Source organism: Balaenoptera ricei, chromosome X (genome assembly GCF_028023285.1).
Source record: "Balaenoptera ricei isolate mBalRic1 chromosome X, mBalRic1.hap2, whole genome shotgun sequence".
NCBI lineage: Eukaryota > Metazoa > Chordata > Mammalia > Artiodactyla > Balaenopteridae > Balaenoptera > Balaenoptera ricei.
In genome coordinates, this window is record NC_082660.1 from 8,909,360 (window position 1) to 8,924,463 (window position 15,104).

Genomic DNA, 15,104 nt, shown 5'->3' on the forward strand with positions numbered 1-15,104 from the left:
AAGAAAACTTCTATGAAATGGAGCTTTAAATAGAGAATCACAGTGATTTTATATACAAGTCATTTCTTTCACTTCATAATCTTTAAGATGATAAATTCTACTGTATAGTCTTCAAAATGTTAACAGATGCATAAAATGGACTCAATACAAGTTTTCTTTCCCACTTATATTTATATTTGAATCCTTTTTTCCTCCTACACCCAAACAGAATTGTAAACAGTCTTTTTAGGGTTTATATTACACAGTACCCACAGTAACTTTATTCCAATACCTTTATGATTAAGGCCCCTTAATCATTTTCTGGAATGAATAAACATAACTTTACTGGGAGGGTGTTGATATTCAAACAAATAACTTGATTTTAAAGAATTTAGATTCAATAAAAAAGTAGGAAAGCATTTAATCAATTGGCATAGGCCAATTCTAATCAATTTAGTAAATATTTATTAATCACCTTTTAGGTCAAGGCACTATTCCATGTCCTGATAAAAATGGTAAGTCCCCATCCTTAAGGAATCTAGAATCTACCAAAGAGATAAAATAAGCTCACAGATAATGATAAGAGAAGGTCTAATAATATTAACACTATGACAGAAGTATAGTCAAAATGCCCTGGCAAACGTGGCAGACATCGTTAGCTAGGTGTCCAACAGCTTTCCTCACCACTCCTTCCTTGTTGGCTGTGCTGGAATTAATCCGAGCATCGGGCCTTCCACAAACTCAGGAGAGAGGAGCTCCCTCCCCTGTCCCACGGAACGAATGTTCACTCCTCCAGTTACCATAGCATACCATATCCATACCAAATGTGGCATCTATTTCCCTTGCTAGTGACTGGTTTAGGGATTGGTTGTGGTGGAACTTAAACAATGAATGAGGCCAAAAGGGAAGTCCAGTAGGAGAGGAGGAGCTTCTGGGGAAAAGAATTACCCTCTAATTTAAAATGTATACTACATGCTAGGAAAAAGTGCTGTTCTGTCTTTGGATCTACTTGTTTGAGGATGTGATGCCTAGAGTTGTGTCTGCCATCTTGTGACCAGGAGGGGCAAGTGGCAAGGCAGAAAGCCCCTAGGTCGTTGGTGGCATCATCGTGTCCCTGAATTAACCAACCTTGGAACCATCTATCTCTAGATGAATGATACACTCTATTTCTATGCTAGTTTCTTTCCATTGTGGGTCACAATTGATTAGTGGGTCATGACATCAATATCAGGACCCCTATCATTTATGTTATGCCAGCAAACTTTCTCCTCCAACAATGTAAAGCTTCTATGGCCAGGACTAAGGAGAATTATTTTGTCAATGACTTTCCTGAAAAAAAAAATCCGATAGGAAGATAGATAGAAATATATATCCTGGTGTATTCTCCAAAATATATGCCTCCACCATACTTTGCCTTCCACAGCTCACGAAAATATTGCCCTTATGTTTACTCCTACTGAGAAACATTTTAAGGGTGTAAGGAATGATGTTACTTGAAGACTATGTGTGATATTGGAAAGAACACAAACTTCGGAGTCAGACTGGAGTTGCTTTCAATTTTTCTGATCTAAGAGGATTCTCTATTTAGGAAAGCCATGCACAAAATAATTCTCCTTTTATAATAATTCAAATTATATATATGCATATATATATATTCAAATCACTTTTTGAATTACAGGGAAAATGTCACGTTTTGGACTCTGAAGACTACTCACTGTGGTATGAGATGTACTGCATAAGTTAATTTTATAAGAAACTGAAACTTGTGTATTAAATGCCCAAACATGTGTTTTAACATAATCATCTTCATCGTAGTCTTCTATAATGGACAGGCATATTAATCACAACATAGCATCTGTTTGATGGCTCAGAATGAGACTTATGGACACCCATCAGTGAAGTGTGTTGTCTTGGAAATTCAGAGGTAATAATGCGGTTATGCCTGTTTTAAATTGCCTTATATTGCTTTGTCGTTCTAACCATTCCTTTCTGCTCCTGGCTATCCCTTCTTCTTTTTGTTAATGTATATTTACATCTTCTAATATGAAGCTTACTATGTATACATATTCTTCCTAACAAAATAAAGTATGTTGACCTTTGGATTGTTATTCTGGAAGTTCCACAGTCACTCTGAGACTATTTTATTTCCTGGTTGCCTAACTGTGGCAGATGGCTGAAACGGACAAAATACATGTAGATGTATGCGGCTATCACTACATAGTGTAACAAAGCTGATAAAAATTGAATAAAAAGAGCATTTCTAATTAATTAAAACTCAGGCTTAGTCAGCCACCCAATGTTGTACGTTTCTGAATCAAATATGGAAGAAAAATCACTAGATACTAATGACCAAGACTCAAAGTATCGGTTGAAATAAATAGCAATACTGATCATAAATGCACTAATAAACCCAAACTTATACATAAAGACTTCTTAAATCCGTAAAAAAGCAAAAGTATATTATTTAACAAGCTGTGCTATGTCTTTGAAATGAAGCTAAAAGACACAGATGAAGTTGAGTAGACCACCTCAAGGAAATTCTCGTCTCACCATAACCACTCCCATGTCGCTAATACATTTGAAATCTGCTCTGCTATCATTCACTCCTTGCTGGTGAGAGCTTCAATATGCATAATTATTTCCAGGGTGCAAATACATGTCTAGGAACTACCCCTAGAGAGTCATCAAAATGCACGGAAAGATACGTTCAAAGATGTTGATTACAGCATTATGTATAACAGGGAGAAACTGGACCTCACATAAATTTTCCTATATGTATCTGAAGGAATTCTGTGATAAAAAGGATGCTCTAGAAGAAAATTTATTAGTGGAGAAAATGTGATAAAGTAAAATTTAAGACCAAGACTATATCATATGAGAATATTACACATCACCATAACATGTAAATAATTTAAACACACATACATAAATGTGCATAGAAAAAAAACTAGGAGGAAGATACATCTGTTTGTATGAAGGTCCAATTTTTCTACAAAAAACATAAATTACTTCTGTAATCAGGAAAATTTTAATTTTTTTAAAGTTTGTTTTCCCTTTCTTCTGCTTTAATCCAGACACACCTCCTTCCTTCAGTTCCCTTTGATGTGAGTTTTGGATCTTGGTGGGCCCCCTGCAGGTAAATTCCAAGCAGAAATCAGTTCATATGTACTTTTTTTGGAGAAATATTTGGACCAAGGAAAGGTGAAGGGAAAGGGGCAACTGGCTTTAGCAGGAACAAAAACGAACAATACAATCAAACAGCAAAGAAGATATGAGCCTTATAAAGTTAAGGAAAAAGAATTAGAAACAACAAAAATAAAATAAAATAGAAATGACCATCGAGGCAGCTCCTGCTGAAATTCTATCAAAGATTAACTGCATTCAAAGAGCAGGCAGGTCAAAGAGAAAACTCAATGTCTAAGCCCTAAACCCTTAAAGAGAGGGGGCTTGTGGTGACTTTCCAAATTAAATGGGTCCTCTTTTGAGTCTAATAATACCTGAACTATTGCTGACTTAAAATTAGTTAATTATCTAATTTTACTTTTGGGCTTCAGCTAGCTGTAATGTACATTTTCCTCTCCTGTGCTTAATTACATTGGGTCTGAATCATCTGAAGAGCTCAACCTCAATCAATAACAACTCCAATTAACCAGAAAATGCACACAGTTCATTTATTAGAAAAGGCAAAGGAAAATGCAATCTAACAAGCTAATTTCCAGGCTGCATTTTCATAATCACCTATCTTTTTTTTTTTTTCAGGTGAAGTGTGGTTTTATTAAATTGAAAACAATTTGAAAGAAAACTCAAGGTTGGAATCTTACTTATTGAAATTAATGAGTAATGCTTATTACTCGTTGCCAGATACATGGCTCTCGGATGGTGAGATGTTTGGAAGGCAAGAGCCTTGTAACAAGGCTGTGCAGCAGCAAAATTAGAAAAAAAGTGTAAAGTGTCACTATAATATAAAAACTGTACAATTAGCATGCACTGAGGATGGGAATCAAAGGATTACCTGGAGGTAATCTTCACTTAGAGACAGTAATAGTTGTCACATTTTCCAAATCAAAATTTAGATATGTAGGGCGATAATATAATGGAATATTCAAAATCAGAGACATACACCGACTGGCAATTATGCTCTACACTCGCACCGTTCAGTGTGGATCCCCATGCGGCTCTTCAAATTTTTAAAAATTAAAATGAAATAAAATTTAAAATTCAGTTCATCAGTCACACTAGACACGTTTTAAGTGCTAGAAGGCCACATGGGGCTAGTGGCTGCCATACAGAACAGACACAGAACATTTCTGTCACCGCCGAGAGTTCTACGAGACGGCGCTGCTCTCCACACTGCTTCCTGAAGTAGAAAAGCAACTCTTATGAATTCCAAGATTTTAAACAAAAGATGAAACAGAACAGATTTGCTGGTTAAAACTGAACACCTCAAGCCATTTTCCAAGCATTCCAGGAATCACGATCTTGTACGGGAATGTTCAAAGAACTGTAGAAGCGCCCTTATCTTCGTCAGGTCGAATCACACACTCCAAAATGGTTTCCCCTCTAGTTTTCTTTTAAAATAGACAAATCCAGAGTTCCACTAAATTAATTTTTCTGCTTGCAAGAGACACTATTTTAGTTCCAAAGAAATGGTCATTTATTTTCAGACCTCTACCAGCCACGTCCACACTGGCGGTACGAGGCGGGGGCTGCCCTTGGCCTAGGGCTTCACTGGAAAGAGGCCAAAGTGTAAGCTGATGGAAAGATAAAAGAAAAAACTAACAAACTTTTGTCCATCCCCGAGGGCGGCTGACTGCCTGTAAGCGTTGGAAAATATTTACATTCTTTTCTATTTTGTGGTTCAAACCAACAGCGCAACATAGGACAAATGGGTGCGTACACATACACACACACACATACACGCATACATGCCAACTGAGTTTACCTGCAGTAAAAGGACATGTGTGGAGACATGTGCCATTTGAACAACTTGAAATTTTAAATAAAACTTCTCTCCACTCTAATCATTTAGAGACTGAGAGACTGTACGGCTATTGTATTCGTTACCATCACCAAGGCACATTATACTTCTTTCAATACAAAATTCTATCAAGAGAAAAAGGTCAAGTTGCTCACTTTATTTACAAGCAATGTCAAGTTGACCACTTCCTCTCTCAACTCAACACAAAATGAAAACACTGACTTTTCCCCTAAATCTGAAGTGTGCCCCTTAGTAGTAAACGCTTGCCGCAAATACTAATACTGAGTTTAAGGCCAAGACTTTACAAAGAATACAAAATAGCAAGGAACTGTATTAATTTTTTAAAAAAGAGATCCGACTGTGAATGGCTTAACATGGAAATCAGAAGAGAAACATGATTTCAACCAATTTCCCACATTACCAGAACAGAGTGGCCTCTAGGTGTGTTCCGTATTGCTTTAGTAAAATAGCCATCAGCCTATGTTTGTTGTGAAATTCTTGTTAATCAGAATTTTTACTTACTGTTTTGTGATTTGGCTTCTAATTCCTTTTGCCCCCATTTGGTCTAGAGCCTTATCAGCAGGGGTCATTGGCTGAAATTTACTTATTCAAAAACACTTCCCTGCTGGGAAGAATTCATCCTGGCTTCATCTGAAACACCTGACCCTTCTGAGAAGCTAAATAATACTTGAGGAATAAGATAGGGCTGGGAGTGGTGAGGAGAGAAGAGGTTGAGGTGGGAGGAAAGAGATGGTCATTTAGGTCCCAAAGTATTTGCCTCGATAAATCACACCTGAATCATCCATCAAAAAAAAATCAAGTTCAGTGAAGCCCCCTTACAAATGACATGCCCTATGGTCAACAAAAAATAGCCCAGGGTAAAGCATTCATTTTCTTTTTAGTAATCAAAAATATTCACAACAATGTTAAATATCTTCCTCAGAACAGCCAAATCTTGTTTTCCTCTCCAAAGAATTTTCCACGCTTCGAATTTGTCTGTGGAATGCGGGGGCTCTGGGGTCGGTGAAGCGTCCACACAAGGGCAAGGACGGCTTCCCAGTGAGGTGTGCGGGCTCAGCAGCCAGGCTGTCTGGGTTCACAATCATGACCTTTGCCTACCTGCTGTGGAAACTTGGACAAGTTTCTTAGCCTCTCTGTGCCTCAATGTCTTCATCTGTAAGTCGTACTAACATCCATCTCTGGGTCCTTTCATGGCAGTGAGCTCCAAGTTCAATAAGTGTTGGCCACCGCTCTCGTATTCAGAAAGGGAGCCTTCTCCTGGCTCTGTAGACCCACAAAGGGAACACTACACAGCTGGAAGCAGCGATGATACAGGATTTGGAAATAACATGAAAGTTTTCTATGCCAAAGGCTCCAAAGTCGAACACATCTGTCAGGTATCAGTGTGCCTTCTCTGACATATAGCCACCTGAACACCTCCCTCACTGACTGCTACGCTGCATGATCCCTGCGTTGTCCTATCTGACATCCCCCGAGGCTGTTCTTCGCCACCCCCTAGGTCACTCTAAGGGTAGTAGGAGAGTAAATCCACCAGGAGGGTGGTGGCATGGACTGCGCAAGGCTCATTGGAGGCCAAAGCATTAGACCTCCCCTCTCTGAATATCTTCCTTTCACCTGCTTTGTAAGGCCTGGCCCCCGTGTATACTGACTTCCAACTCTGAACCTTCCCTTGTCCCTCTGGCACTGGTCACAGCTCAGCTAATTCCACTTTAGGGATTTCTCTACCAAACTGTGTTTCACTAGAGCGGTGGTTCTCAACCAGGCGGCTGTGCCTTCTAGGGGACATCTGGCAATGTCTGGAGTCATAATGGGGGGGTGGTGTGGATGGGGGCTGAAGTGGTACTATCGGTACCTAGTACGGAGAGACCAGGAATGCTGCTGAGCCTCGTCCAGTGCACAAGACAGACCCCACACAAAGAATGATCCGGCCTTGAATGTCAACACTGCTCAAGTTGAGAAACCCTACTCTGGAAACAATGCCAGTGTTGAATCATGCTGTGTGTTCAGAACTTAACATACAGAAAGAATGAGACTCTGAACAAATGTATGAGTCTGTGTGCATTTTTAAAACGTCATTGAGAAAGAAAAACCAAAAGCTCACATCTTAAAGTTAGTAAACTTGATATAGGATCTCATACAAAGGGCTTTTCACTTCTTGTACCCATTGCATCAGAAAAATCTAAAGAGCTTGGGGGGTGACCAGGCTATTAAAGAAAACTTGCAAGATGAAGAGACGGTCACTCCAGGGTTAAATCAGCTGCTATCTCTAAATCAAAGCCATTCTGCAGAAATTAGAATAGTTACTTGCTTCTTCTGAAGTTACATAAAAGTGGTTGCGTTACCTGAGTAATAAAGAGGAGAAAAATAACCAGACCGTGAGTCATTAGAGTAACTACTGAATTAGAACGCATTGAGTTTGTCTGGGAAGAGTCCTGTTCTGGGATTTACTTGACTTTGGCAGAGTAATGAGAAATAAGTAGTTGTGTCCATAGAGTGGGCAGGGATTTAAGATGCCTTGATTCTCATGATTTTCAGAACCATCACTCTCCAAATATTTGATGAATATAATCAAGTTTTTGTCACAAAATTATTACCAAAAAACCTCTGACAACCATGGAGAATATAAAGCAGTGTGCTTTAAGTAGAGGAGACCTCCTTTGATTGAGGGCAGACCTCGGGCAATCTACAATATTTGATGGACCCAAGGCACAGAACATCCTATCTGTTCAAATACCAAAATCGAGACACTCTTCCAAGTGAGATTAACCCCCTTCCCCTGCCCCTGTACGCCACACATCAGGAGAATGGCCATAAATGAGCTTCAGCTCAATGCCTCCTCATCTAGGGACGTCTTCTTGTTGGCCCACACGGGCTGCAGTGCTCAGGCCTCCAGGTTTCCCAGAATATGCGGGGCATGCCGCTACTTCAAGCAACTACTTGTTTCTACTTTGGTCTCCCCACTAGCTGGTAAAGTCCTTGAGGAAGATTTTTAAAAATACCTGGAGACTGGTCGGTGTGGTTAATATTTGCTCAAGGAACCATCATTAGCATTAAAAAGCCACCACACTGTCACGTAAAAGTGAAGATAATATAACATTGAACATTTACTGAGCTCTTGTTATATTCTAGGCACTGTTCTAAGCACATGACATGTATTAGCTCATTTAATTTTCACAACCTTATAGAGGAAAAGTTGTCTCTGTCCCCAGTTTACAGGATGAGGACTTGTCTAAACTTTAAACTTGAAAAAGAAATGAGGCATTTCTTAAAACACGCACATCCTGTCCCATGTTTGATGAGTGCCATTTAAAAGGTAAACTAATTTGTCATCTGCCGCTGGGATCCTAATTAAAACAACCTGTATCTATTGCTAACAGCAAATATAAATTCAACTTGATCGGAGTCATAAAGCTCGTCTCCTTTTGTCACTTAATTTTTCCTGCCCATTTGACCTCCCAAGGATGTGATAAGGAGCTAATTGTAAAGAAAGCTAAAGAACTCCTAACCCAATAACTCCTCTGCAGTTTTGGTCAACCACCACAGATGGGGAGGAAAGCTCTGCAAATATGGGCAAGTACCACCACACCAGGGCAGCATTGCCATGGCAACCAGGAGAAACCCATCCATTCCAGCTGTGGGTGTGAACCTGAGCATGACCAGCCCTCACTCCTTCCTTGGTTCCAAAAGATGGATTGAAAACAAACAAAGTCCAGTCCTTATAGGAACAGCAAGGTGCTGTCTTTCATTGATTCGTTCAGAGAAAGCTACAGTGGGAACTAATGACATCTTAGAAAATTCAGGCCTTGGCCCTACATTATCTTCCTTCCCAGGAAGAGCACTGAACTCATATTCAACACATATGGAAAGCCCACATCAAGTGACATTGTGAAGTTCACCGAGAATGGTCAGAATAGGAAGGCTGCTGATATACTCTTAGCATGACATTGAATCAGAACTGGTTGGCTGGCATACTTTCTCTACCTGGCATCTGATGTCCAGATTAAAATATATGAAAAGGTTCAAATATCTCAGTGGCGTCCTGCACTGAAGTGTCCACAAATGCTAGCTATCGAGGTGGCAGTCCAAACTGGCTCCTTCCACTGGGTCCTGACTAGAGAAGGAAACATTTGCAAACTTGCACAGCTGCATGCAGTAAGAAACCTGGGCTTGGAAGATTTACAAAATCCAATTTTCACCCTGTGATGAGGAACTTGGGCTCAACCTGGTTTCCACAAATAATTTGTTCTTAATCTGAAAATAGGCACAAGTGAGCAACTTCAAAATCTTTTTTTAAAAAAAGACAGTGATGGATTTTTAAACGTATTTACTGAACATTGCTTAAATGTGCAATTCCTATCAGCAAGCTTTCTGAAGAGAGTTGGAAAACGAAAGGGGATTTACTGCCTTTGTGGCTTATTTTCCCACAGGTAGGAAAAAAATGTTCCTGATGAACAGCGATAGGTGTCCAGGAACCTGCAATCGCTGCAGCCTGAGCAGATTTCTCTTATAGTTGCTAGTAACTATAAATAATCAGAATCGCTATATTAAGTCTTTGCCCTCTTTCAAAATGGAATCATTCAACAGATTGTAAATGATGGGGATTTAAGAGCAATAAATTTTCTCCAAAAGTAACTTGGTTTTTAACAAATTAAATAATTAATATATATTTAAACTGCTTTATATGGATAGTGGCAATGTGCACACGACAGAGAGAGGAAGAAATCTGCAAATGAATTGAAGCAGCATGGTCACATAGTTTAAGGTAAGAGATTGCCGACCTGCAGGAAAGCCTGTGATTCGCCTTCTCGGTGTTAAAAACATTCACCAAATAAGCTAATGTTTCATACGATACCCTCTGTTCCTTTAGGAAGGATTCAAAGAAACCTTTACTTGTAGCTATATAAAACCAGCAAGTATCTAAGCTCTGTGAACACTTTGGTAATATTCTAAATTAATACTAAGAAAAGATGAATTTTGAGGTCTTTCTATGAAATCATAAAAAGCTGGAATCACAAAAAATAAGGTTTGTACGAGAGGTTGCAAGCAGCAAAACCAAGGCTTTCTGATTTTCTCCATCAATCATCTGTCTTTGCTGCATGGAAGAGTCAGACCACATTTTGTGGTTTCACGCCAGTACCCATATTGCTTGTAGATGTCACAGAATCTTGATCCTCCATCACACTGAGGGGAGGGGCAAGATTTGCCCTTGTCCCAAATTTTTGTCATTATATGGTACCCAATGATCCAGACCCAAAGAGAAGCTCAAAAGCAATGATGATTAGTCTCAGTTCTGTCATGGACTAGCCAGGTGACCCTGCCACAATGGGATCCACTCCTACACTCAGTTTCTTTATCTGTCTCAGAAAAATATTGCAGTAGAAGGCCACAAAGACCCATGCGACAGTAACAATATAAGGCAATGTGCATTGCTAAAGTCAAATTGCATCAATTTTTAAATACCGAGAAAACAGCCAAAAGGAAAGGTGCAGAAGAAATGGCAGGTCCTTACTGAGATTCACTTTAAGCTTTCAATAAAAATATGAGTGTCTTGGCAATGATATGTAACATTCCAGCCAGCCTGGCTCGAAGGCTCTGAACCTTCTCCTAAAGCAACAGGCAGAGACATCTTAAGTGTCATCTGAACCATCTGAACTTTGAAGTTGAAAGAGACTCTGGTGCTGGAACAAGCTGAGTGAATCCCTCCAAAGCAATTGCTCTCTCATTCTTTCCTGCTTGTGTCTACCTTCCCCCGATGCCGCTCCAGGATTACTACCCCATGAGTCGTCCATATCTTATCGGCTTGGGTCCTGCCTTGTTTCAAGCAAGAGGCACAAACACACAGAGCCTGAAACGTACACACGGTATCTTCTTACCTCTCCAGGGTCCTTACATCTCAGCAGTAGCAGCAGCTCCAGGCAGAACTGACCTCCCATCCTCCCCACACAGAGCCCCTGGCCAGTGTGGGAACAGAGAAGGAGCCTGGAGACAGGGATACTGCTCAGAGAGCTAGAGGAGCCGGGCAGGGCAGGCAGGCTCCCTGGCTGGAATGTGCAGCTAGAGGCCCTGGGAGGGAGAAGGCCTGGGGTCACTGTGATCCTCTGAGTCAGACACCCTGGGGAACTCTCAGCTCTGAAAGGCCTCCTTTGCAACATGAGGTGGAGAGGCACCGAGAACTTACTAGGGGTAAAATTCTAAAAGTTACAAAACTGAGGTAAATGGTTATATGGATGTATACCAGTTTAAAGTAAATGGTAGAGATGCAGTATGAATGCCGGAGGGAATGCATGTAAATTAAATGCTAACTCATATATCTGATAAGGGGCTTGTACCCAGAATATATAAACAAATCTTACAACTCAATAATAAAAAACTCAAATAACCCAACTTTTAAATGGGCAAAGGCTCTGAATAGACATTTCTCTGAAGGAAATATACAAATGGCCGAGAAGCACATGAAAAGATGCTCAGCATCATTAGCTCTCAGGGGAATACAAATCAAAACCACAATGAGACACTACATTACACCCACTGGGATGGATAAAAAGAAGTGCTGGCGAGGATGTGGAGAAATTGGAACTCTTATACAATGCTGGTTAGAATGTAAATGCTTTGGAAAACAGTTTTTAGTTTCTCAAAATGTTAAACGTATAGTTACCATATGACCCAAAAATTCCACTCCTAGTTATATGCCCAAGAGAACTGAAAATATTTGTCCACACAAAAACTTGTATGCAAAATCGTTCACAGCAGCATTACTCATAATAGCCCAAAAGTGGAAATAACCCAAATGTCCATCAATCAATGAATAATGAAACAAAATGTGACACAACCATACAATGGAATTATTCAGCTATAAAAAGGAAGGAAGAACTGATACATGCTACATGCATCGTGGATGAACCTTGAAAACATTATGCTGAGTGTAAGAAGCCAGACACAAAAGACTACATATTGTATGATTCCATTTCCACGAAATGGCCAGAACAGGCAAATCCACAGAGTGGCAAAAGACTAGTGGTTGTCAAGGGCTGAGGCAGATGGGAGGATTGGGGGCAGTAATGACTAAGGGGCACAAGGTTTCTTTTGGGGGTGATGAAACTTTTAAAATTGATTGTGGTGATGGTTGCACAACTCTGACTATACCGCTAAATTACACCCCTTAAATGAGTGAATTGTATGGTATGTGAATTATACCTCAATAAAGCTGTTCCGTTAAAAAATGAAACGCTAGCTCTTATTGCCTTGCCCCAACCCTTCCCCGATTACACTGGGCTCTTCTGAGATCACCCTCACTCCTGCAGATTCACCTATGTGGCTTGGCAGGGGCTATGGTGAGAGAGGGCTTCCCCAAGCACAGAACCGTGACTACCGGCCCCTGGCAAACCGGGACCCTTCTCCTCAGCTTCATTTCTAGGCCACTGTTGACAAGAATTCTGCTCTGGCTTCATGGTTTGGCCCCTCTCCGCCCTGACTCCTTCATTCCCGGGTGGTGACTCCATTCCCAGCACGCCCATGGTTCCCATTTGTGAGAGTCCTTTCGAACTTACAGTTGCTCCTGTATCCCATGTAGCCGCCCTCTCCAAACAGATGACACGTGACGTAAGCACAGTGGCCCCTCACAGCTCAGTAACTTTCTCATAGCTGAAATTCAGTACTAATTGTTACCCTTCACCCTTTTTTTTTTTTTGAAGGGAAAGGGGCTATTTTTTTGAGCATTTTAAAAATAAGGGTATTGCCTCTAGACGCTATTGTGCATTTTTACAATTATAAGTAAAAATGAAATTAACAGGTGATGCCAATGAAGGAAGCAATTCAATGAAGAGACTACCACAGTGGTCATTGGGTTAAAGAAATCCAACATTCTTACATAATTTTATCATTCACAAAGAGAACTACATTAGAGTTACTGACACATTTTAATTATTGATACTCATTAGTATTATTTGTTTCCATATCCTTTATCTTTCCAAACTATTCTTGGGCACAATGTACCAATGCCTACGAAAATTATTCTCTTAATGATAACTAGTTCCATCCTGTCCCATGCTCGAGATTTTGTTTGAGTCAATGCATTCTGTTATTAGGACCAGTCTTAAGAGAAAGGTTCACTAGTGGCCCCAATTAGTTACAATGCATAGCGTCTGGAATTTATCACATTTTGGACCAGCATGTAATTTTTGCCTATTCTGGATCTGTCTGAAAGTTTTTCAACCTTTAAAAGCCCTTATTCATTTTTATGCAAATCAAAACTACAATGAGGTGCCACCTCACACTGGTCAGAATGGCCATCATTAAAAAGTCCACAAATAATAAATGCTGGAGAGGATGTGGAGAAAAGGGAACCCTCCTACACTACATTGTTGCTAGGAGTGTAAATTGGTACAGCCCCTATGGAGAACAGTATGGAGGTTCCTCAAAAAACTAAAAATAGAGTTACCATATGATCCTGCAATCCCACTCCTGGGCATATATCAGGAGAAAAAACAGAATTCAAAAAGATACATGCACCCCAATGTTCATTGCAGCGCTATTTACAATAGCCAAGACATGGAAGCAACCTAAATGCCCATTGATAGATGAATGGATAAAGAAGATGTGGTAAATATATACAACGGAATACTACTCAGCCATAAAAAAGAATGAAATAATGCCATTGGCAGCAACAGGGATGGACCTAGAGACGATCATACTCAGGGAAATAAGTCAGAAAGAGAAAGACAAATACCATACAATATCACTTACAGGTGGAATCTAAAATATGACACAAATGAACTTAGTTTTGAAACAGAAACAGACTCATAGACATAGAGAACAGACTTGTGGTTGCCAAGGGGGAGGGATGGATTGGGAGTTTGGGATTAGCGGATGCAAACTATTATATATAGAATGGATAAACAACAAGGTCCTACTGTATAGCACAGGGAACTATATTCAGTATCATGTGATAAGCCATAATGGAAAAGAATATGAAAAAGAATGCATATGTATGTATAACTGAATCACTTTGCTGTACAGTAGAAATTAACACATTGTAATCAACTGTACTTCAGTAAAATAAATTTTTTAAAAAATTATTTATTTTTACAAGTTGGTACCATTGCCCTCTGAAGGACGTCGGTGGAAGGAGGAGGCTTTCCCATCTGAGGGATAAGCAAGGCTGCAAATGAATGTTCCCAACAGACCCCGCCTGTGTTCATTCTGTGCTGGAATGTTCATACAGGCTTTTTCTCAAACACACTTGAGTGCTGTGGGTAATAGATGTCAAATAATAAAACTCAGAGGCACATGCTATGTTACTTTTTAAGGGAAAAAAGTGGGGGGAAATCAAAGGGTTTAACAATTTTATTCACTGGCTTATATTCAGCGACTCCGAAAATTTGGCCACTGCTCAGGTTTGTGAATTTCTATGGAAAATGAACTGTGCTTGGCAAGCTTGCCGAAATATGAGGCTGATAAAAAAATGTTTCATGCTTTCTCAAGACCTTATGCCACTAACTGTGTGGGATTGGAAAAACTGTTCAAATGTCAATTTAAACACTGTAAGTAAATGATTTTCTATACCCATATGAATTAATATTATTCTGTTGATTTCAGAGCATAACTTGAACTAAAGTTTCCTTGAGTTTTAACTAGGACATGTTTCATGGAGAATATGGACTTCAGAGTAGACAAGTTGAGCTCAGTAGAGTTCTATTCAGAATCAGAAATGTTAATGCAACGCATTATCTTACACTATGGAGAACTGACTGAAAATTCAATTGACACAAAGGTTGTTAGGAAGCAGGTCCTGAACTCAAAAAAAGGAGTAGGCCAAAAGAAATAAAACATTACTGTAACAGCCCAAATCATTATATAAAAGAACACTGTGGTGAATTCCATTGCAAAGTTCATGACTCGTGAACATTATCTTCAAACCAGTCATCTCTGAGTTTTATAGAGTCGACTATCCAACTGCCTTCTTGACCCTTCCATCTGGTATCTCAGGGTCATCTCAGACTTCATTTATCCAGTGCTGAACTCTTGACTTTCCTTTCTGGCAAACGTCTTTGTACCTAAGCCTCCTACATCTTAAGAGGTGTTTATAAAGCATTTATCTCAGTGCCTGGCATGCAGACCTGCTCAATAA

General features: G+C 39.8%; 1 protein-coding gene across 10 annotated transcripts in view; it reads right to left on the bottom strand.

Moving 5' to 3' along the window:
• ARHGAP6 (Rho GTPase activating protein 6) overlaps positions 1 to 15,104 on the bottom strand; it is a 485,604-nt gene that overhangs the window by 139,353 nt on the left and 331,147 nt on the right. The window lies entirely within an intron of this gene.